Source organism: Mustela nigripes, chromosome X (assembly GCF_022355385.1).
Source record: "Mustela nigripes isolate SB6536 chromosome X, MUSNIG.SB6536, whole genome shotgun sequence".
Taxonomy (NCBI): Eukaryota; Metazoa; Chordata; class Mammalia; order Carnivora; family Mustelidae; genus Mustela; species Mustela nigripes.
Genome location: NC_081575.1, coordinates 118023712 through 118046389, shown reverse-complemented (window position 1 = coordinate 118046389; position 22678 = coordinate 118023712). Strand labels below are relative to the sequence as shown.

General features: G+C 48.3%; 1 protein-coding gene across 2 annotated transcripts in view; it reads left to right on the top strand.

Moving 5' to 3' along the window:
* The window catches only part of TBL1X (transducin beta like 1 X-linked), a 202025-nt gene that overhangs the window by 130382 nt on the left and 48965 nt on the right, over positions 1-22678 (top strand). For both annotated transcript variants that reach the window (XM_059385756.1, XM_059385755.1), the window contains exon 3: positions 15358-15446. The gene's annotated coding sequence lies outside the window, so the exon portion shown is untranslated. The remainder of the gene's footprint in view (positions 1-15357; positions 15447-22678) is intronic.

Sequence of the window (22678 nt, the reverse complement as noted above, 5' to 3'; positions counted from 1 at the left end):
CAAAGAGCTTTTCTCCGCAGCAAGGGCTGTGTACGGGTTGTGAGAAGTTCGATTCACACAACCGGAAATCTGAAATAGCATCCGTTTCCACCATTGAACGTCTTCCTTCATTTTAGTGAGATCTTCAGAATATCATTTTAGGGTAACACTTTGCTTAGAGTTTAATTTGTGGTGAGACACATCGCCGCCAGAGCTTCCTAATGGACCCAGACAGCTGTACCACAGGCACGGATACACTTAGACGGTGACCGTGTTTACCCCCGTGTCCTGTGTCTGCCGCCCCCACCCTGGGGAAGAAGCCGTCCGTTTGTTTTCGTACCCGTGAAATCATAGTGTTTGTCTTTCTCTGACTTCCCTTAGCATGATGCCCTGTAGGTGCATCCCCAGAGGATTTTCTGCCCCTCACGAACATGATCTTAGGACCTCCCAGAAATTGGAACAGGCTCAAAGGAAAACCGGCTAAGCTTAATCGAGAAAGTACCCTGAAGTTTTACTTTCCCTGTATTTCCTTTTTAAAGGAAACGGAGCATTGGCATTTTCTTGTTTTGGCGATTGTGTTTGCACGGAGACGAGTGTTCCCCGTGCGGCTGGTGAGGTCACTCGGCGAAAGCGGGGAAGCAGGCAGGTGAAATCGTTCGGTGAGCCGAGCGGGACCCGGAGTGCGAGTACCCGCGGCCGGTCCAATCTGCTGTTGGTCTGAGCCGGTTTGTTTTCTCATCCGACTGTGCTCACTTTCTTTCTCAAACACGCTTGCTCATTTAAAAATTCAGTTGTTTGAGAATCAAGTAGTATGTTTCCATATAAGGAAACCGCAGATAAACGGGATTATGTCCCAGTAGAGAGGATAACTAGATTCCCTCACACTGGTGTGACAGTTTTAGCCCCTTTAAAGAAACCTCCTGAAACGTGTTCCTTTGGAGTAATGAGTGGCGTACATGTTTTTAGGCTCATCTTGGCTTTTTAATTTTTATTTCTTTAAAACATTTCTCATGGAGGTAAAATACAAACAAGGTTCATCTGGTTTTGTATTTTCAGGGTCACGGATTTCCCCCCACCTTTAAAAACACGAGAGAAAGATTAGTAGAAGAGAAGGAGCGGGGCATTCTAGTGGCCAGGGCCTCGCGGCTGTGGCCATGCTACGGTCATAATCATAACTTCGTTGTTACCCACCTGCGTGCCTGGCTTTATGTATATTTGGATACGCGCATCTGTGCGGTGTAAGTGTCCAGCGCCGTTCTGTGTGGCACAGAGACGTTACACTGTTCGTCAGGAGACACAGAGGTCCCGTAGGGGATTCTGGGGTTTCGCCATGGCCAGCCTCACTCCGGGGCCGTGATGCTTCCGCGGGAGTCTGCCAGATTGCCTTGTAAAGGAGACATGACCCTTTCCCGGCACGGAGTGTAGTTTCTGGGAAACCGACCACGCTGGAATCCAGGGAGGAGGAAGCCAGCTAAGACTGGGTAAAAGCACAGCGTGACGGAGAGGGCAGGCAGGATGGAGGCCAGAATTTGACCTTCATGGAGACCACTAGAACGACACAGCGGGGCTTCCTGTCTTCTATGGCTAAGCGTTGCTTAAAAACGCACCCTGAAGACAGACATTGTTCAGGAGGGCAATAGGGTTTAGGGCCAGCTGGCCTAGGATTGCCTCCAGGTTCACAGCTTCCTCACACACACTTGCAAAGTCTCTGGGCTGCTGCCGGGGTTGGGGTGGGCGGTGACAGTGTAGGGGACAGCGGTGCCCTGAACTTCCGTTCCTGCAGCCTCGAAGCTTCGCATAGATGCTGGCTGTTTCTCTTTGCACCACACATGGACATGTTGGCCGGCATATTCCTGATGGGGCGAGACGAGATGCCTCTCTGCTTTATAATACATCAGCATCCCAGCCCAAACTCCAGAGCCAGTGGGACCGTCAGAAGCCCTTGGGAACCTGGGGATTCTGATGACCCATACGTGCCTGAACTGTTTGACTCACAGAAAGTTCAGAAGGCTTTAAATCATGTGTTCTTTTCTCTGTCACAAGAGTCCCTTGCCCTTGTATTTTTTGGTATTTATTTTTATGCTTTTAAGGTTTTATTCTTAAGTAATCTCTACACCCAGCGTGGGGCTCAAACCCAGGACCCCGAGATCAAGGGCTGTGTGCTCTACTGATTGAACCAGCCAGGCGTCCCTCAGTCACCTTTTTTAAATTGTAGGGAAACAAGAGTTGTCGTTGTCATCATCTTCTGGTTTTTTGGTTGGTGCTGTGTCGTTGTTTTTAAGTAATCTCTGTGCTCAGCGTGGGCCGCAAACTCCTGACCCCAGGATCAAGAGTTGCATGCTCGACTAGCTGACCTGCCAGCCAGGCGCCCCGGAAACCCCGACTTTCTGGCAGGTGTCCTGCTAGGCCCTGCTCTGGGCACGAGGTGTGTTTATTTCAGCGTCCTGTGTCCTGTTTATTTACAGCGGACAGCTAGTGCCTGCCTGCCTCCCATGATTTACGGTAGAGTGCGTTTTAGTGAAATCATCAAGTTCTTGGTCCTGCAAGCCAACTGCCTCAACTATTTGTTTCCGCAAAGGATTGCACACTGCACACTGCCCTTTGCAGCCATCGCACAGGGGAGTAAACCAGTGTCCCCGCGATGCAGTCCCGTTACATCCAGGAAGAAGAAGATGTGACTGTTTGGTCCTCAGGACCAAGAGAGCCAAATTGTGTGGCCTTTCGAATTCCAGTCTTCCCCGGGCCGACTGAGCGGCATCCACCCCAGCAGTGGGTTCAAGGGAGCAACGTCAGAGCGTGAGAAAGGAAAGTGGATCAACAGGTCGCCATTCTTACAAAGGTAGCCACAGTCGTCTTATGAATGGGGAGGTGCTCCTACTCGGTAGCTACAGACACGTGACATTAGGCCTGGCGTGAATGCATATTTTTGGGGTACGTCGTGTGTATTGCACTTGATTTTACAATCCTTGCTTCTAATAATCCGTGCTGCTTGTGTCCTCGCAACTGTCCAGGACCAGTAATGGAATAGGGAGGCGTGGCGTCTTAAAGACAGATGGAACAGCAGAGCGAAAGCGTTCGCAGGAATGGCAGCGTGTAGAAGTGGCATGGTGCTCACTGTTAAAGATTGGAATTCCGTGGGTCAGAAAGCAGTCTTGTCTTCCGCAGTCCAACTTCCTCAACGGACCGCACATCCTGATACTTGCTTGGTGAGCTGATGACCTCATCCGCGAATGAATGATCTCTGTAAATAAGATACTCGATGTTGGTCGAAGACGTGAGTCAGTCTAGATTTTGGCTAACAAGACAGAGTGAGCAAAATGCAGAGCCCAGGATAGCTCCCTCTCCTTCCAGCTGCCGGGGTCTAGACACCTGACCGAATGTCAGAGCTTCCCTGGCTGGCAGGAGCCTGATGTGAATTGGTCAAGAAAAATAAAAGCTCAGAGAAAATCCAAAAACGAGTTGAACCCAGTTGCTCGATGGTAGAGGGTAAATGGCTGAATCCATTTCAGATCAGCTGAGAGCGTTAGTGGAGCCGAGTGAAGGACACTGAGCGCGTTGCCTCTCTGAAATCGAGTTCCCAGAGCGTTTGGGACACTTCCCTTCAGTAAGTTCCGTTAGCAGCTGCCAGTTCCTGTTTGATTCCATCGTGCAGAATGAATTCTTCCCTCCCCCCTGTCCAGATGACTAGAAGGTGTGAACGGGTATGATGTGAAGCGATGCAAGCACAGACCAAAGCCATAACTTTGGGGTTCAAATCCTACCGCTTAGAAGCTGTGGAACTAGTCTAGACCATGCCCTGAAACTCTGAAGAACTCAGCCTTTTTACCTACAAAATGGGCATCACGAAGAGAGCCGCTGTGTTCCAGGATGGACATGAAGGGGCTTTAACAGAAGATACACTTCCTCCGCACGTGGGGGCGGGGCGGGGCGTGATCGTGTCCAGGTGAGGGCATAGCCTTGCTGCTCAGGGGCTTTCATGGTGGAGACAGCTGATGGGTGCCTCCCGTTACTGAATGCAGTATTTTGAGGTTCATGGTTCCCCTCCCAATCTTTAAAAACACAAGAGAACGACTAGTAGGACAAAAGGGGGAATGAAGAGTCTATGCGTCCTAGACTGTATCTCTTTTAGAATCAGCAGCTTACTGTAGAGGCCTTCCACACCGAGAGCCAGCAACCCAGAGTGACTTGGAAGACTTGGGACATTTTACCTTCATACCAGGATTGCCCGGCTTCAGCTCTGGACGTTGGCCACCAGATAATCCTTTCTTTGAGGGGAGATGTCTTCTGTGCTGTAGGACGTTGAGCAGTTTCCATGGCCTCTACCCATTAGATGCTCGTGGCATCTCCCCCCGACCTTGTGACAAACAGAAAGTCTCTCCAGACATTGCCCTTGGGGCAAATGACCTTCAGGGGTCATAACTACCTGCACTTGGGAACCACTGAAAATCTCTCCCATGAACATGTGTTACTCACCTCATTTCAATGATATTTACTTTTTTTTTTTTTTAATATTTATTTATTTATTTATTTTTAAGATATTTTCTGATTTCCCTTGGCTAATGGGTTTTTTTTTTTTAAGATTTTTTTTTAAAGATTTTATTTATTTATTTGAGAGAGAGACAGTGAGAGAGAACATGAGTGAGGAGAAGGTCAGAGGGAGAAGCAGACTCCCCATGGAGCTGGGAGCCCGATGTGGGACTCCATCCCGGGACTCCAGGATCATGACCCGAGCTGAATGCAGTCGTCCAACCAACTGAGCCACCCAGGCGCCCTTTTTTTTAAGATTTTGTTTATTTAACAGAGAGAGATCACAAGTAGGCAAGAGAGGCAGGCAGAGAGAGAGAGGGAAGCAGGCTCCCCGCTGAGCAGAGAGCCCGATACAGGACTCGATCCCAGGACCCTGAGACCATGACCTGAGCCGAAGGCAGTGGCCCAACCCACTGAGCCACCCAGGCACCCTTTTTTTAATTTTTAAAGATTTTATTTATTTGGCAGAGAGTGAGCGCGAGCGCAAGCACCCAGGCAGGGACAGTGGCGGGCAGAGAGAGAGGGAGAAGCTGGCTTCCTGTTGAGAAATGAGCCTGATGCAGGACTTGATCCCAGAACTCTGGGATCCTGACTTCAGCTGAAGGCGGGCATTTTACCGACTGGGCCACCCAGGTGCCCATTTAATGGCATTTAGAAACAGGAAATTTACGCAATGGAGTTAAAAACGTATCCATACAGAAGCCTGCACACAGATGTTGATAGCAGCTTTATTCATCATTGCCAAAACCTGGAAGCAACCAAGATGAGATGACATCCAGGAAGTGAACCGATAAGTAAACTGTGGTCCGCCGTCCAAACGACAGAATATTTATTATTCAGCACTAAAGAGAAATGGGCTTGAATCAGGCCATGAAAAGTATGGAAGAACCTTAAATGCCCGGTACTAAGTGAAAAGAAGTTAGTCTGAATGACTCTGAATGACCCTATGACTCCAGCACTGGGCTGTTCTGGAAAAGGAAAAACCAGACACAGTGTGAAAAGATCAGTGGTTGCCAAGGGTTGGGGCAGGAAGAGCTGTTGAGACAACATAGGACTTTTTAGGGATTTTACCATAGGGAAGGGTGCGTGTGCATTCGTTTCAGTCCACGGAGTGAGCAGCAGCCAGAGTGAACCCTTGAAGAAAACTGTGGGCTTTGGGTGACGGTGACGTGTCCGTGTAGGCTCGTGAACGTGAACTCATGGCCTCTCTGGTGGGGGATGTGGAGAGTGAGGGAGGCTGTTCGGGATCGTGTGGGAAATCTCTGGACCTTCTGCTCGCTTTTGCTGTGAACCTAACACTGTTCTAAAAACTGAAGTCTGTTTAAATGTAAGTTTTTAAAAAGATTTTACTTATTCTTTTGAGAGATAGAGTGAGAGAGAGGGGGAGCCCGCATGCAGAAGCAGGGGGAGGAGCAGACTCCCCGCTGAGCGCAGAGCTCAATGCGGGGCTCCATCCCAGGACCCTGAGAACATGACCTGAGCCAAAGGCAGAGGCTTCACCGACTGAGCCACCCAGGCGCCCCTTAAATATAATAATTTTTAAAGGCAAAATAAACGAAGGATGTCGTTTCCAGACTGATTGAGTTGTTCTGTTTAATTTCACCCTTCTGTGACCCGTGAAAGAACTGAGAAGCTCTAATGAAACTTTCTGCACTTGGGTCCTGAAAGCGTGTTAACTTGATGTGACATTTGCACGACTGTCCGGACGACTCCTGGGGGCAGCTGCGTGAAGGTCCCCAGGACCAGAAGCCTGTCCTGCCATTTACCCTTCGCTGTGCTCATTCTCCGTAACAAAGCGCACACCTGCTTTACTTCTGGAACAAAGCGCTGCTTTCTTTGCACGTTGACTATCGCAAGTCACCCGGATGCAATTTTAGGTTGTCTGTTTAAATTTAGTAATGAGTTGTGGGTGCACAGCTTAATACATCCAACAGCGGTGGGCACACTACCGCCCCGAGGCCACCCCAGCCCACTGTCTGTTCTTGGAGCTCAGGTTTGAGGGACGTAGCCCCACACCCATCTGTTTGCGTATTGTCAGGTCCTGCATTTCAGCTTCCGGCCGGAGGAGACTAGTTGTAATAGGGTACGGCTGCAGAGTCCCAGACACTTACTCTTTGGCCCTGGAAAGAAAAAGCATGCTCAGCCCTGCTCATGGCCCTGGTATTTGCCCTCCGTTGCCGTGTCCAGGTAGGTCTCCCAACCTGTAAGCTCAACTTCCGCAAAGGCAAGAGGAGTGAAGAGAGGAGCCTGATCGACACAAGTGGTAGAGAGCACCGAGAGCGTTTCATCTGAGTACTTCGAGGAGCTCCTGGGAGTTCCTCTACGTGTCAGAGCCCCATAATGGTCCCCAGTGTGTATTTATTAAAACGCCTGGCTCGTACGCTCTTTCCCCAGATACAAAACAGCACGTTCTGTGATTTTGAAAAGACGTGTTAGTGGCGTTCGTGAGGGAGGTGCTGGACAGCTCAGGCCCGTGTCGCGTGCCGTACTGTGCTGGCTGCTCATGCGGCCGGGGCGCGGAGGCCGTTTCTCCGGAAGTGGGAGGTTCGCTGGGGTTCCACGCCAACACCTGCTGGACAGTGGCGAGCAGAGCTAGTTGGGCGTGAAGCAGCCGTGCCTTCTGGAAAGCCACTTCTGCCCCAAGCCTCCGAGTCTAACACCCCGGTCAAGGTGGTCTTTAGCTTGAACTTGTCTTCAAAAGCAGAGATGTGACCTCTCACCGTTACGTTCCTTAATCCATTACCGTGAGGCTTGTGTCCTGGGTGAGCCACGGCCAGTGTCTGTGTGCTCCCACTCAGACTTCTTTTTTTTAATTTTATTTACTTATTTGACAGAGAGAGGAAGAGAGGGAGCAGGCACATAAGTGGGGACAGAGAGAGAGGGGGAAGCAGGCTCCCCACGGAGCAAGGAGCCCAATGCGGGGCTCGATCCCAGGACCCCGGGATCACGACCTGAGCCGAAGGCAGAGGCTTAACCTGCTGAGCCACCCCGCCCCCCCCCCCCCCAGAGTTCTTAAGGAGCCGGTGGTCGGGCTCTGTGCGGTCTGCAGCAGACCAGGGCCTCCGTGTCGCGGGAGCATCACCGGGGAGCCCCGCGCAGAAGGCAGATTGCTGTCGGTGTCCAGGAGTCAGTCTTTGTCTCCTTTTCCTCTGTGTTTTCTTCGCCTCCAATGCGCCTTCCCCAGACTAATGAGGCAGGTGAGAAATGGAAAAAATCGCGGAGGAGAATGCTAAACGGAGCAGAGTACATACTGTCAGAGACCCTACGGGTCAGTGACATACGGCCAGTGGCGTGTGAGGGGTACGCACACGTACAGCCGCATTCAGAGACGGAGTACATGCTTGTCCGGAGCGGCTTGGTCATTGACTGCGGATTGATCTTGCCTTTTATACAGTCCCACGGTCCGCCTTTGAATCAGAGGGGTAGCCATTGGCTACTGGTCATTTGTTTCTATTTGTACCTTTCTGTGTGTTCTCCTTGTTCCTGGCCATGTTTGCGGGACTTACGCATCATTCTTTCTGATTGTACTTTCCTGTTAATTTATTACCTATACTTCTTTGTTTTAATTTCCAGTGCTTTTTTTTTTTTTTTTGTAAGATTTTGTGTATTTACTGGAGAGAGCAGGCCACAAGCTGGGGGTGGGGAGGGGCAGAGAGAAAGGGAGAGAAGCAGACTGCCCGCTGAGCAGGGAGCCCAACCCAGGGCTCCATCCCAGGAGTCTGCGATCATGACCGGGGTTGAAATCAAGAGTTGGACGCTCCGCCGACTGAGCCACCCAGGATCCCCAGGTTTTAGCGTTTCTCTCCTGTTTGCGGTCACGGTCTTTAACTTGTCAGAGTCTGTACTGGTCTCTCTTACCAGGTCCTGCGTAAGGACCTAACAAGGGTGTGCGTCTGTTCTTCCGTTCCTACTTCTTCGCACTACTGTTGTCACACCGTTTACTTTCATATGTTTAAGAAACCACAGTACAGTTACTAATTCTGCATGAAGCAGTTAATTACATATAAAGGAAATTTTAAAGTGAGAAGAAAATGTTTTCATGTTTATCCCGTGTTTACCCTTAATGCCGCTCATCATTCCTTTGCAGAAATCCAGCGGTCCACTGGAGCTCATTATTCTTCCCCTTAAAGAACTTCTTTCTTGTAGGACAGACGTATTGGCATTGAATTCTCTCTGCATTTGTTTGTCTTAAAGAGTCTTTATTTTGTCTTCATTTCTGAAAGCTATTCTGTCTGAGAGTAGAATTTTAAATTGACACATTCTTTGAGTTCTCTGAAGATTTCATTCCATTGTCTTCTGGCTTACATTGTTTTTGACAAGAAGTTTGTGAGTTTTGTTAACTTCCCCTCTGGGTGTAATTTGTGTTTTTTTTCTCTGGCTGCTTTTAACAGTTTCTTTTTACTGCTGATTTTCAGGAAATTGATTGTGTCTTGTTCGCGTTTTCTCTGGTGTTTATCCTGCTTGGGGTTTTTGTTCAGCTTTATGGATCTGCTTTTGGATCTGTTTTACCTTTTTTAACTTAGAAGTTCCCAACCTTACTTGATCTTGGAAGCTTTGCTTTAAGTAATACACGTTATCATATCTGAAGACCGGTGTTTTATGAACAGACACTAAAATGAACCCTTGCCCATGTTTGGGCACCATGAAAATCCGTGTTTACTAGTTCTGCATGCTTTGTAACTCCGTACTATGTACTTGGACCATAGAGAATGGGATGATACAGAAAGCTCTTGGACACATCCTTGGTCGTGTGCAGAATGTACAAACAGGGCTTGCAAAAGGGGGGTCAGCCGTAACTGTGTGTGACTGCCAGCCGTGCGGGCACACTTCACGAGTAGCCATTTTTCAAGCTTTCTCATGTCTGGACAGTAATGATCCATTGCCTAGTTCTCCCTAAAGGAGAATATGGCACACCCAGGATTACTGCCTGCAGCTACCAGTTGTAAAATGTTAGTTCCAAAAACATCAGTCTAAATGTTTTCTGTAGGCATCGGACAACATATATTGTCATTTGACCATGCAGACTTTTTTTTAAAGATTTTTAAAAATTCATTTGAGAGAGAGAGAGAAAGAACGGGAATCAGTGGGGGGAGGGGCACAGGAGGAGGGAAACGCAGACTCCCTGCTGAGCATGGAGCCTGCCGCGGGACTTGATCCGAGGACCCTGGGATCCTGACCTGAGCCAAAGGCAGATGCTTACCCGACTGAGCCACCCAGGCACCCTGACTCTGCAGACTGTGTTTAAAAGAAAAATGTTTTAAGATGTTCCTTGTTTTTAACTTATGTGCTTATGGCATATAAGCTTATTTTTGAAGAACATCAAAGGTTAGGGCCTTGGAATTTGTGTACCAAATTAGCATCTTTTACCACTAACAATACAAAAGCATTTTTCCTGGGTCATAGTAGAACTTCAAAGGGAAGGGGTCTCTTTGGTGTTAACATATAACTAGACAAAGGCATACATCTACTACAGTGGCAAGAATTAATCCACCTAAATTAAGGGTCTTCCAAAAGTAAGTTTGTTTTATTTTTAAAGGTGAGATAAGATATGAGGAAGTAATTCAGGCATTGTGACTTTTCACTTCGTGGTCCCCATTTTCCTAGTTCAGTGAGTAAAGAGAGAAATGAGGATGATGGCCTGATTAATTCCCAGTGGATAAAGGCTTATCTAGAACTGCCCTATTTCTTGATACTATTATAGTATTAAAAGTTATGTTTATTTTTATAAGTCATTACCATCTTGGCACTGGTGTTTATTTTAGTCAAGTACCGTCATCTTTAGATTTCAAGCTTCCAAAGTCTAAAGAAGTGTGTTTTCAGTTTTCTCTTGGAGAACACCGTCTTCCAATAGCACAACCTCAATTAATTGGAATGTCTTGGGAGTGATGTGTTCAGTCAATCAGAAAATTGTCTTTTGAATTTCAACACAGTGTTGGAAAGCCATTCCGAGAGGACTTGGGCAGTGTCCGGCAAACCACGGCGTAGTGACCGTGAGGCGTCCTCACCCATGGGACGCCAGGGTCCTTGGAGGACCCGCTAGAAGTGCAGCTCGATGAAGAAGGTGTCTCGCAGAATTCCTGCTGCCCGTGGCTCCCAGCGGTGAGCAGGCCCTGACACCAGAATTGCGACGTACTGTGTGTGATCGCCTGGCGTGACATGGTTGTTGGTAGGGCCTGGGGTGCAGCAGTGAGAATGTGGCATGAGGTCCGGGGAGGCAGGCTTCTTTCGTTATTTCAGAAAGGATGGCTTGCGTTTAAAGCATGTCGAACACGCTTGGGCAGACAATAGGTACAGTTTCGTGTTAACCACTATTGTTTTGCCTGTTCTTACTATTGTTGGCTTTTTATTTTATGATTTTATTTATTTATCTGACAGAGATCACAAGTAGGCAGAGAGGCAGGCAGAGAGAGAGGAGGAAGCAGGCTCCTCGCTGAGCAGAGAGCCCGATGTGGGGCTCGATCCCAGGACCCTGGGATCATGACCTGAGCCGAAGGCAGAGGCTTAACCCACTGAGCCACCCAGGCACCCCTATTGTTGCGTTTTAATAGCTTCACAAAACCCAGTGTTGCCAGTCCTCTGGGACTGTGGAACCGTTCTTCAGGTAGTGCCGACTGAACGCATGCCAACCACCTAGACAGCCTTGTTCTGAGGAACTCGCTTTGGCAGACTCTTGCTTACTTATCTTAAACCTCGGGCCGCTTGGCTTCCCAGCTCATCTGGTTCTTGGTGTTCCTGGCAGCAGCTGTGCCCGTCATCATCTCCAGTCTGTGGATATAGTGGAAGCGCTTGCTGGAGTGAGGGCTCTGCCCCCACGTATCTTTCCCAGCGGCCCTTCCCCGTGTATTGGATTCAGAGGGGAGGAATGCTGGCGCGACTCGGCAGGATGGTTCTGGCCGGGGCCTCTCTGCAAGGGCAGCCAGGAGCTCAGCCGGGGCTGCAGTCATCGGACGGTCCGACCGCGGCCGGCTGGCCTGCTGCAGGGCTGGCCTCCTCACGTGGCTGGGGGGTGGCGCCGGCTGGCCGTAGGAGGCCCCCCCGTCCTGCGCCATGCTGGCTTCTCCATAGGCAGAGAAAAAAAGACTTCAGGGTGCATATTGGATTGTAGTCCTCCAAGAAATAGAATTAATATTTATATGCTATGCATTTATGACCAGGAAAAAGGTATGTTTGTCCCTTTGACCTAGAGATCCACATGGGTTATTTGTGTTGAAAAATTGGGCAGTGATGGAGGAAGCTTTATGGCAGTCGGCAGAAGCCCCCCCAGATGCTGTCGTCGGAATCTAAGATGTGCGTGACAGCGTTATTTCACCCTCTGATATTTCACAGCAAAAATCAGAAGTCATGAAGAGAAGGCCTTAGTCTCAAACCCGTTCTAGTAAAGTGCCTCAGCCGTAGCAATATTGCCATTTTTGGGCGAATCAGTGACTGTCCTGTGAGGTGGAGGACATCCCGTGGCCTCCCTGGTCTCTCTCCACCCGTGGCCGTTGGCCCCCTTCTCCAGGTGTGACAGCCGACAGCGTCTCCGGAGCGCGCCTGCTGTATCCTGGGGTGGAGGCACCGGGGGCCCTGGTGGGCACGGCTGTGTTCGGATGTGGGTGCGCCGTGATAATCGCAGGCTTTTACGGGGTGTCATGTGCATGGAGCGCTATCCGATTTCAGTATCGCATTTGAGAAGGTCCCTCGACGGCCATTGTCAAACTCAGGTGTCGCGGATGAATCTGAGTGGAAACGTGAGCAGCCGTGACCTCAGACTTGGTGCTAAACTGGGGAGGTGGGAAAGGGGGGCAAGGGCAAAGCAAAGCCGATCCAGTTTCTCTGGTTGCCTGCTGCGCTTGAGGAGCGCCTGCGGGGAAGGTCGTTTGCTTTGCTGCAAGCAGAGAGCACGTTCTTCATCTTGGTGCTTGCCGTGCACAGCGCTAGCCGGCCACCCTTAGCCATCCGCTGTTAGCTGGCCGCCGTTTGGCGGCGGGAGTGTGGAGGCCCTGAGCTTCCCTAGGGCTTGCGCGGCCCTCTGTGGCCGTCCGGTTTGCATCGGTCAGTCCTGGAGAGCTGGAGGCTTCCACAAAGGAGGAGCAAGGCAAACTGATAAGGCAGTTCCCCTCCAAGGGTGTATGCCCCACGGGATGGAAAACCCGGGCTCAAGCACATGTCTGTGCCCGAAATTTCATGGCAGCAGTAACCACGATAGCCGGAAAGTGAACTCCTGCCGGAATGCCCGGCATCTGATGGGCGGGTGGCAGAGCCAAGTGTAGTCCACCCCCGCGGTAGAGTAGTGGTTGGCCGCGACAAGGAGCGGAGTGCCGACACACGCCTCCTCACGGCTGACCCTCGGGAGCCTTTTGCTCAGAGAAAGGAGCCAGACACAGAAGGTATTGTGTGTTTCCACTGATGTGACACGTTGAGAATAGGCCGGTCCAAAGAGACAGAGTCGACTGGGCTGGGAGAGGGAATGAGCAGGGACTGCCTAATTGGGTACACGGTTTCCTTTTGGAGTGATAGAAATGTTTTGGGGCCTGAGGAGGGGATGTTTGCACAACATTGCAGTGTTCTAAGGGATCTGTGCTTCCCACGGCGGAAGGACTGCCTGGGTAGGTCTGCACCGTGCCTTGCCTGGAGCCGAGGAGCAACCAGAAGATTGCGCAGTCCCTTACATGTGTGTGACCGCCTTTGAGAATGTAGGATATATTGTGTTTGTTAAAGTAGTTGGCCCTTCACACCAACACTTTGCAGTACGTGAACCTTTTTGCCTGTACTGCGCCTTGGTGGTGGTTCTGTCTGGGCCCTGATCACGGGAGAATCAGTGACAATTTAGGTATTAGAAGAACATATTTATCATTTTTAATTTATTGTTTCTATCAGTAAACTAATTAATTTTGACATGTTGCATAAGCAGAAGAGCATTGCTAACCAGTCCTATTTTCCCGTTTTTGTGTGTTTATAACACGCAGATGATGTTAATTACACTTACGGAGTTTAACAACATATATAAAAGATAATCTTCCATTCCAAGACTCTCATTTGTGAGTTACCATCTGTTTTGGACCAAAGAATAAGAATTTGATTCTAAAGGTTTTGCTGAACAGCTTGTAATAAGAGCTGTTTATATATTAATTACTTATTGAATTATTATGGATTTTAGTGTTTTAATTTCCAAGCAATTTGGGGCTTATTGTGGTGACATCTGCTCATATTTTGATACTTTATGGTATTTAGTGATTTCATTATAAGGCTATCCACCCCCCACCCCCGTGGTAATTTACAACTCAATCCTGAAAACAGTAATTTGCTTTCTTCTTCAGGTCCTATAAGGAGTGTTGTCTTATTTTATCTCTACCACAGAAATTTTTTCATTACAAAATGTATTTTTATTTTATGAGCAAATTCAGTATTCCTTTATGCCTGCTTCACTCTGGTGAGTAATATCTACCGAAAGACTTATAGGGAAGTTTTGTGGGGGGGGTTGTTTTAAAGATTTTATTTATTTATTTGAGGGAGAATGGGTGAGAGCATGAGAGAGAAGAGGGTCAGAGGGAGAAGCAGACTCCCCAAGGAGCTGGGAGCCCGATGCACGACTCAATCCTGGAAGTCTGGGATCATGACCTGAGGGGAAGACAGTCGCTCAACTGACTGAGCCACCCAGGTGCCCTGTAGGGAAGTTTTGTTTGATTGAATCTTACTATTTTTCTTCAATGTTAGATTTTTACAAGTTGCCCTGTTTATTACTTTTATCTTACATATCCTTATGGTGTTTTTAGGAAAATGTACTATAATGAAACTTAAGGGCCTGTGAACCCATCTGTAAAATTTTTTTAGCTGCCTTTCTTTGCACAGCATAGCTATAAAAATGACTCATTGGGAATAATTTACTTGAATTTCCTTAAAACATTTCATGATGTTCTGTGTTTAATAATAAGAAACACCTTTATTCATAAGCTTCACTGATGAATTTGAATTCTATTAACCCTTGTTCCTTTTTATCACTTAGATTGAACCAGAATTTAAGAGAAGATGGCAAACAGTTAATTTCCTTAGAGTTTGAGCCTATAGATAATTTAAATGTAGGAGGCTGGATTCATTCATAACCAAGGGAATTTTATGAGGAAGAAGGTAAACACTGTTAAGTCAATGCTGGTTTGATTGCTCAGAGTTCATATTGTCCGAAAGGTAGAAACATGTTTTCGATACAAAGGTTAACTTGGGAGCTTACAAACCTGGCTTGTTCAGAAGTGCAAATGGTGGAACGCTTGTGAAATTGCAATGTATGATAACAGTAATGGATAGGTTGAGCCAGAGTGAGTCAGTGCCTTTCTTTGGCTTTATTTTAGGGAATCCAAAAGGGGAAAAAAAGATTCTAATGTTGTGTCTGTGTGTTTGTAAGGGCGTAGCTATACACATGGACTTGCATGCAAGGCTCTTGTAAACGTTCGTCTAAGTGATGTCTGTAAAGCTTCCTTAAAACACGTTTTCTTCTCTCCGAGGTGTGTATAGTCTAGTTTCTTGGTTGCGTAAGATACAGTCCCCAAGACAAGAGCATGTCAGGCAGGCATTGATTATCATTAAAGGACAGCAGCAGCAATATCTGAACTAAAATTAATTTTATTTGCTTTGAGACTCTTGGGATTTCTGCACGTGCGGTAATACGGACCGGCCGCTTCCGTTTCTCGTCTTTCGGTTTGCATATCCGTGTGCAAGTGTAAGACAGAGAATGTGACATAGAAGTTTGTGTTGAGATGGAAAAGGGAACCAGTGCCATGCTTGGAAAAAGGAAAAACCACAAATGGGAGAGGCCAAAGGTGAATCCTCCGCAAAGAATTTCAAGTTTTTTCTTCATTTCTCCTTGGTTCTCACCAGGCAGCTCCTGGCAGACACTTTGCAGTTTATATGAGCGGATGCTGGGGAGCTCACTGGTCCAGAGGTCTACACATGAAGTCACCATAAAGGTAAGCAACCCACTTGCTGTTGCATACTTGTCCTTGAGCTGAAATCCTTTGGAGAAGTGGAAGTGCATTTTGCCCAAACTGAACATCTTCTGTTTAAAGGGACTTTTTTCAAGTTGCAGGTCTTGCTGAAGCTGCAGGTAGTAGATAGAACACCCGGAAATCATTGTGGGCTTATATGTAGTTAACTCGAAGTGATGAACTTGCCTTTTACTGCCTTCCAAGAATTTTGGATACTGAACCAGCTATTACAAACTGTTTTGGGTCTTACCAGGAGAGGATGACACCTTCTAAAACCCAATCTAGGGTTTCTTAAGATTTTTTTTTTTTTTTTTAAAGTAATCTCTTTTTGCAACATGGGGCTCGAACTTAACAGCCCTGATAGCAAGAGTTGCATGCTCTGTTGGCCAAGCCAGCCAGGTGCCCCCGGACTTCATGAGTTTCTTAACACAGTTTGTGTGTATCTGCAAACTGATTTGTAGTTAACCTTGAAACTTACTAGAACAACATGTAGATCAGTACTTACAGATCTAGGAGATGATAAGGTTTCCAGAAGAACAAATCAGACAGGTTCCAAGAGTTGAAGCCCATATGCCAAGCTGAAAGTGACGGCCAATTCTGTAACAGTTCCTGTCTTTTGGTAGATGGGATTATACGGTTTGATTTTATTGTTTACTTTTTGTATTTGCTGTACTGTTTACTGTTTGTATTTGCATCTTCTTTATCAATTTGACTGCCTTCTTTTCTTAAGTTTTTTTTTTTTTTAATTTTAATTCGGTTAATTAGCATATGAAGTATTACTGGTTTCAGAGGTGTAGGTTGGTGATTCATTAGTCTTACATAACACCCCTGCTCGTCACATCACATGCCCTCCTTAATGTCCAGTTACCCCGCCTCCACTCCAGCACCCTCAGTTTGTTTCCTATTTTTGTCTTTAATTAAAAAAAAAAAAAAAAAAAAGCCCACAGAAACATTCATAATTTTAAAAACATAAAGCTGGAAATCTGGGGAAGAATTTTGCCTATTGCTTTAAAAAATTCCATCAGAACTAAAGTGATGGTCCTAAATCTAACTACAGCAAGAATCTTATTGAGGTATTTTTGTTTAGAACCAAGTATGTAAAGGGGAACCTGGATGGCTCAGTCAGTCAAGCATTGGACTCTTGCTTTTGGCTGAGGTCATGATCTCAGGGTTGTGAGATTGAGCCCTGCACTGGGTGTAGAGCCTAACTGAAGATTCTGTCTGCCCCCCTCCCAAGGCCCAAGTATGTAAAAATAACAAAGTAGATGTATAAGAATCTTGATATTTTACTTAATTTTTTGAAGAATAAGGGCATCTGGGTGGCTCAGTCAGTCGGGCGTCTGTACTGGGCTCAGGGCGTGATTTTGGGGTCCTGGGATTAAGCCTTGAGTTGGGCTCTGTACTTAGGGGGAAGTCTGCTGCTCCCCCTTCTTGTGCTCTTTCCCTGTGTCTCTCTCTCTGTCAAGTAAATAAGTGAAATCTTTAAAATAAATATTTGAAAAATGTAGTTTGCTAAAAAAGTAAAAAATAAAAAAAAATTGTAAAATATTAATTGTGTTGAATTTGTGACTACCTTTAATGATATATGTTCAGGATTCATCCTTCTGGCACCGTGAATCTTTTTCATGGCCTAATAATATTTCATTGTGTGGTTCCACCACGTTTTGTCGGTCTCTGCATTAGCCAATGGGCATTTGAGTTGTAGTTCCTTGCAGTTATTAGGAATCATCATTATTTGTATTCCTGCTGTACTGAACATCTGTGCAAGTTTTTGTGCAGACACGGGTCTCCGTTTCTCTTGGGTGCATGTCACAGAGTAGAATTAATAGGTTGTATGGTGACCGCGTTTAACATTTCGATGAACTGCCAGACTTCCATCAGTCGGTGGTTTTGGAACTGTTGTCGAACCGTCTTCCGAACGTCAGGGGAGATGGCAGAGGTCTGTGGTTACTGGTGTTTTGACTGGGAGCAAACTGCATGCTTAGGGAACGCACTTGGGGTTCCATTGAATGGAGTGTACGTTGAATTCCTCCCGTGCGTGAGGCACTGGTGTTGAGTGTGTGTGAGTCATCCCTAAAAGGATGACTTTGGATTTTTGGGTTTTTGGGAACCAGAGCAGACCATGGCGGTGGTGGTCCCGGCTCTCACTGCTAACGCGGCTGGTTTGTTCCTGAGGAGCATCTGTTTTGGGGGGCATCCCCCGCGGGTCTGCAGGCGGCCACTTTCAAGCCCGGAATGGACAAAGCAGGCACTTGTCGTCCAGTGTAGACAACAGTGTGGGCAGGAACCTTTTTGGTAGAGCTGAAAAGCCAGATCAAGGGTGGCCTTTTCTGCCAAGGGCCAGAGGGGAAGTCGTTGAGGCCTCGTGGGCCAGCCGGGCGCTGCTCACGGCTGCTGGGCTCCGCAGCTCTGGTGTAGGAACAGCCGTTGAGCGCCCGTGAATGCATAGCCTGGGTGAGTGTCAGTACCGCCTCGTGATGTACAGACGCTGGAATTTCAACGTCAGCTCAATTCCATGAGTCACAACACAGAGCTCTTTTCATTTTTTTGTTCAACCGTTTAGAAATGTAACAACTAGTCCTAGCTCACGGGCCTGACAAGGGGGAGCAACAAGTGGGATTCAGCCCCAGGCCCCAGTCTGCTGACTCCTACCTCCAGGAGCACAGCCGGTTTGTGTCTGCCTCTTCTAACGTCTGCTTTGGGGCTTGGAGGGCATCTGGAGGTACAGCCCTGGGAGGCCCATGCTGCGGTGAAGATGGAATCCGTCCCGCGGTCATAGCAAAGGTCCTGCGGATCTTCAGGGACCTGCAACGTCTAGGCATTTGGGGGCTGCTGGGCTCTGTCATGAGGTGTGTCCTGGACCCACGTATCGGCCCTGAGAGTTCTCAGAGCACGGCCTCACCCCTGCTCAGGGGACATTCGGCCCTGTCTGAAGATGGTTTTCAAGGGACGGTGCTGCTGACTGTGGCGGGCAGAGGCCAGGGATGCTGCTTAGCCCCCTACAGCGCACAAGATGCCCCACCACTGGGATTCAGATGTCCCCAGTGTCAGCAGTGCCAAGACTGGCAAAGCCTACTCCCTGCTGCTCTCAGGATTGTACTCGGTATATTTAATCTGACCAGTCTGGGGACACCTAGGTGGCTCATTCGGTGACGCGCCTGCCTTCGGTTTGGGTCATGATCCCAGGGTCCTGGGATCCAGTCCCACATCAGGCTCTCTGCTCAGTGGGGAGCCTGCTTCTCCCTCTTCCTCTGCTGGTGCTTGCTCTCTCGCTCTGTCAGATCAATGAAATCTTTTAAAAAACCCGACTTCCTACATTTGCTGACATAAACAGGACGATCATTGGACTCTCATCTAATATTTAAATTCATAATATTTAAGCTTTTTTTTTTTTAAGATTTTATTTGAGAGAGAGTGAGCAAGAGAGCGAACACACATGAACAGGGCAGAGGGAGAAGCAGACTCCTGGCTGAGCAAGAAGCCTGATGCAGGACTCGATCCCAGGACCCTGAGATGGTGACCTGAGCCGAAGGCAGGTGTTTAACTGAAACTGCCACCTGGCACCCATTTAAGTGTTTTTTTAAAAACATATTTTCATTATTCTTATAAGTAGAAGCACCAAAAAATGTTCTGTGAAGACTCAAAGAGTCCATGGCAGACTTTGTGAGGCATCACTTGCTTTTCTATCTTCTAGAGAAAGCCATAGGGTTTATTTTTTGAAACTCTAGAGGCCGCGATCTGTGAGCACATGACATGACCTCACTCACGACTCCTGACGCAGGCGAGCGAACCGTCGAGGCCAGAGTCCTGCATATGTGGATGAGAATCACAGTGTCTCAGAGGCTCCATAGCCGGGCTGCCTGTCTTCCTAAAATTCATGGGAGGGCCTCTTGCACGTTGTAGAGAAGCCGCTTCCGATTTTTCAGTCTGAAGATAGTTCAGTCTGTATGCTGATTTACACCCTCATCGGGAGTATTGGCTTAAAGCAACATCATGGGAAAAGCAGGACTCTTACGTGGAGGCTGTCTCTGGCGGCATCTCCACAGCAGCTTGCCGTGAAGTCCCGGGTGCCTGAGTTTGCGTCACCGTGTGTACAGAGGAGAGGACGAGGGAAGAACAGCCGAGCTGCCCGTCGTGTGTCCGTCGTCTGGCTCCTGGGACGCAGGCTGAGAGGTGGTGGTTTGCTGTTACTAGGTTGAGCACTTCTAGGAAGGCTTCCTTCTGGGTCTTCCCCTGGACAGGCAGAGACATGTCAGTAAATAGGGTGGCGAGTTTGCAGAGTTGGAGAGTGCACTCTGCGGCCACTTGGGAGGCATGCAGATGGCTCTGGAAGTAACCCCAGGGACCGGACGCTTTTCCTGCCCCGTCAGCATCCGCTGTTGATGTGTGCACGGGCTTTGCACGCAGGCCCCAGCCAGCCACGGATTAACCCAGAAGGGCGGCCAAGCGCAGAAAGGACCTTTTCTGAATGCCTCCCCCTCGGGGGTGTTTTTTCTTCCTTGAAGAGCGGCATTATTTTCCTAACACAGGAGCCCCTCCTCTGCCCTCCCCGCCCTGTAGCCTCGTTTCCTACTTAGAAGCGCTGAGTTGTTGTCATGCAGATTATTTCTGGAGACACTGCCAGGTTTTAATTACATTTTAATGAATGTGAAAACAGTTCCCGCTCATAGGAGAAGATTTGGAAAACAGAAAATCACACACAGAGAAAATTCCACCCCCAGAAGGAGATGCTAGACTTTTTGGGAGGGTTATCTTCCATCTCTGTGTGTGTGCGCGCACACACGCGTGCATGCGAAACAAAATTTGGCATCATGCACGTTCCGTCTTGAAACCTACTTTTCTCCTACATAACGTCGTATCGCGGACCTTTCCCCTGGTCATGAAATATTCTTTTAAGGACTTCACCTTACTCTCTTGGCTGATTTCCATATTGTAAGTGGCAGTACTGTTGCTAGGACTCCAGTAATAAAGTTAATAGTTAGACACTTAGTAATAAAACGATAGTTTGATTATATTTATAATTTTGGGCTATCTGACTGCAAGTAAATAAAGAACTGTAAGCTTAGTGGGAAATGTTACCTTTGTGGGGCATCTTTTCTTACTATAAAATAAAAGATGTCTACTCACTGCTAAATGAAGAGAAATCCGAGAAAGTAAGCAAGCAGCATGTATATTTCCCCCGCTGTATTCCATGTGTGTATTTTCCTGTAACTGGGGTCAAACTGTAAATGCCACAATTTGTGGAATCGTCTTGTCATAGAAGAGCAAAGTGTTTGAATAGCTACATGTTGTCTTAATGACAGTTATGTAGCAGAAAGAGATGATGCAAAGCAGTAAAGCAAACCTCTTTCTCCTCCAGCGTAAGCTGGTCTCCAAGCAGATTTTAGGAAAGGATGCTGTATAAATGTTGTTACCTGCATTAAAAATATCTTCAACTGACTGCTTATTGTGTAATGAAAATAACCCTAGCTCCCACCGAAAGAGAGAAACACATTGTGAGGGAAGCGCATAGGGGAGGGTGGGACCCGCGACACTCCGTCAGAATGTCCACGGAGAAACGCAGAAAGTGCCTTTTGTAGGATGAGGTCATTTCAAGCAGATTTTCCAGCTGCTCTGGCTCTCGGTTCTCAGGCTTGCGTGGAGACAGGTCCCAGAGAGCGGAGCCTTTTCCAGAAGATTACTTGAAGCCATGGAGTCTTCAGCATCCACGCCAGCAGGCCAGAGGGACAAGAGAGGAGACAAACTTTCTTCCGTGTCTGGAGGGAAGGGCGGTTTTAAAAGAGTTCAGGGGAGGATTTCACAATGGGGCCGACTGTCAGAAGAGAAGCCTTTCCCTCTGGGGATACCGGATTACACTCTTCCCTCCCTCAGTCCACGTGCACTTGGCTCACTGCTCTGAGAGCCCCCTCCTGCTGGCAAGGCGCTGGCCCTTCCTGCCGTCCAGTTCAGCGCCAACTCCCAAGTAGGTCTCCTGGGGTTATGATGTTGAAGATAATTCCATGGCCCCGCAGACCATGTTGTTTTGGGGTGATCGCCTCCCTTCCTAGACAATGCTAGCCTTGAAAACCGTTGATGTACGTGCTAACTAAAATGGAACTCCTCAGTGACATTTCTCTTGCACCTGAACTTTGCACTACTTTGGAAAGGATGATTAACAGCCGTTTCTGCCGCCTTGAGATGCAGTCACAAACAGCAACACTATAAGTAACTCCCCATCCATTTCTCCGTGGCTTCAGCCCCAGGTGACCGAGTGTGGCAGCACACTTGTATTTGCTGGGGCTGCTGCGCACACGTCCTCGCCCTCGGCCCCGGGGCGCCGCCCTCTGGTCTTCAGACAGTTCCAGGAGGGGACAGCCTGGCTTTCCCTCGCGGGCCGAGGCGCTTCTCCCCTTCCTGTGCAGTGAAGACCTTGGATCAGCCGGATGGGAGGGGTCTCAGATCACCACTGGGCCAGGCAAGGAAATGCACTCATTAAGATAGCAAACCCGTTTGGTGTTTATTTTTGTTTTTGTCTTTTTGTCGTTTCCCTTCTGTTTGAGGCCAAGGAGGGTGTTCCCAATGCCACCAGAGCTCTCTTTTATCCTGGAACTGGAGAGGCAGGAAAGCACCTGTTGGATTTCTCAGCGTTCTTCCTGTCCTGAGTCCAGGGGAGCGTGTGGTACATCATGCAAGGTCCAGAATGTTCTTCCATGGCAGCCTTCCCCCTCCCGCCGCACACAGACCGCTGGAGTGTTCCCTTATTTGTGTAGAGGAAGAGAGGTGTGTGTGTGTGTGTGTGCGTGTGTGAGTAGTGTGTGCACATGAATGTGTTTAATTCCTAGAATTGCCAAAACACTGTGCCTTGAATACAGGAGTTGGGCAGAAACTTCTGTCATCTCCTCAGACCTCATTCTCCTTCAGCACAGAGAAGGCCGAACCCGTGTGCCTGTTATTTGCGGTAGGTCTTCCGTACATGCGCGCTAGGATCCGATGAGGCTTACGTGACGGAGGGAGCTGCTGCTTTTCAGCGGGAAAGCTTCTCCTCCTCTTCACACGGCTCTTTCCGGAGAGGAGTTGGTTGGAAATGACTCGCGGCGCTGACGACTTCCATCGCATACCTGCCGGCGTGAGGGCTGCGATGGGCTTGGCGACCTTCCAGCGCCGCTGAACAGCCATAGCTCGGCCTCCTCGGGCTCCGTGTGTCTTACCTGTGTTCTCATCTCGAATACCTGAGT